Here is a 1,820-nt window from a genome sequence, read left to right on the forward strand (position 1 = left end):
CCTACCTGCCCAGCCCTCAGACGTGTCATGTCACACACCGGTCCTGGCCGCCGCAGTGTCACCGGCCAGTGTCACCCCGCCGCTTCTCTCATTGGCGCTGTCCCATGTAACAGCCCAGAAAGCTAAACATAAACAGTGCAAGTCGCCGTGAACTTTCACAAAGCGGAAGTTGCCTGACGTCAGGTATTCTCCCACGGAGCTGAGCGGAGTCATGGCAACAACACCATAAAGTTCTTGCAGCGTGCCGCGAAAGAAAGCCCAGTGATGTCATGGGAATCCAACGTCTCTTCAACAGGGGGCGACGTCAGCTGTGCGTGACCAGAGAGGGCGCCGCTGCTCTGGGGCAGCCTGGGAAGGCAGAGATATAAGGTATAGATAATACCCAGGGCAGAGCTAGAAAGGTATATATAATACCCAGGGCAGAGCTAGAAAGGTATATATAATACCCAGGGCAGAGCTAGAAAAGTATATATAATACACAGGGCAGAGCTAGAAAGGTATATATAATACCCAGGGCAGAGTTAGAAAGGTATATATAATACACAGAGCAGAGCTAGAAAGGTATATATAATACCCAGGGCAGAGCTAGAAAGGAATATATAATACACAGGGCAGAGATAGAAAGGTATATATAATACACAGGGTAGAGCTAGAAAGGTATATATAATACCAAGGGCAGAGCTAGAAAGGTATATATAATACACAGGGCAGAGCTAGAAAGGTATATATAATACCCAGGGCAGAGTTAGAAAGGTATCTATAATACCCAGGGCAGAGCTAGAAAGGTATATATAATACCAAGGGCAGAGCTAGAAAGGTATATATAATACACAGGGCAGAGCTAGAAAGGTATATATAATACCCAGGGCAGAGCTAGAAAGGAATATATAATACACAGGGCAGAGCTAGAAAGGTATATATAATACACAGGGCAGAGCTAGAAAGGTATATATATATACACAGGGCAGAGCTAGAAAGGTATATATAATACACAGGGCAGAGCTAGAAAAGTATATATAATACACAGGGCAGAGCTAGAAAGGTATATATAATACACAGGGTAGAGCTAGAAAGGTATATATAATACCCAGGGCAGAGCTAGAAAGGTATATATAATACACAGGGCAGAGCTAGAAAGGTATATATAATACACAGGGTAGAGCTAGAAAGGTATATATAATACCCAGGGCAGAGTTAGAAAAGTATATATAATACACAGGGCAGAGCTAGAAAGGTATATATAATACCCAGGGCAGAGCTAGAAAGGTATATATAATACCCAGGGCAGAGCTAGAAAGGAATATATAATACACAGGGCAGAGCTAGAAAGGTATATATAATACCCAGGGCAGAGCTAGAAAGGAATATATAATACACAGGGCAGAGCTAAAAAGGTATATATAATACACAGTGCAGAGCTAGAAAGGTATATAATACACAGGGCAGAGCTAGAAAAGTAGCTAGACAGGGCAGAGCTAGAAAGGTATATATAATACACAGAGCAGAGCTAGAAAAGTATATATAATACCCAGGGCAGAGCTAGAAAGGTATATATAATACACAGGGCAGAGCTAGAAAGGTATATATAGAATCATAGAATCATAGAATTGTAGAGTTGGAAGGGACCTCCTGGGCCATCTGGTCCAACCCCCTGCTCAAAGCAGGATTCGCTAAATCATCCCAGTCAGATGTCTGTCCAGCCTCTGTTTGAAGACTTCCATTGAAGGAGAACTCACCACTTCTCGTGGCAGCCTGTTCCACTCATTGATCACTCTAACTGTCAAAAAGTTTTTTCTAATATCTAATCTGTGTCTCTTCCC

Source organism: Dendrobates tinctorius, unplaced genomic scaffold (assembly GCF_039654945.1).
Source record: "Dendrobates tinctorius isolate UK_male_01 unplaced genomic scaffold, ASM3965494v1 ptg000170l, whole genome shotgun sequence".
Lineage (NCBI taxonomy): Eukaryota > Metazoa > Chordata > Amphibia > Anura > Dendrobatidae > Dendrobates > Dendrobates tinctorius.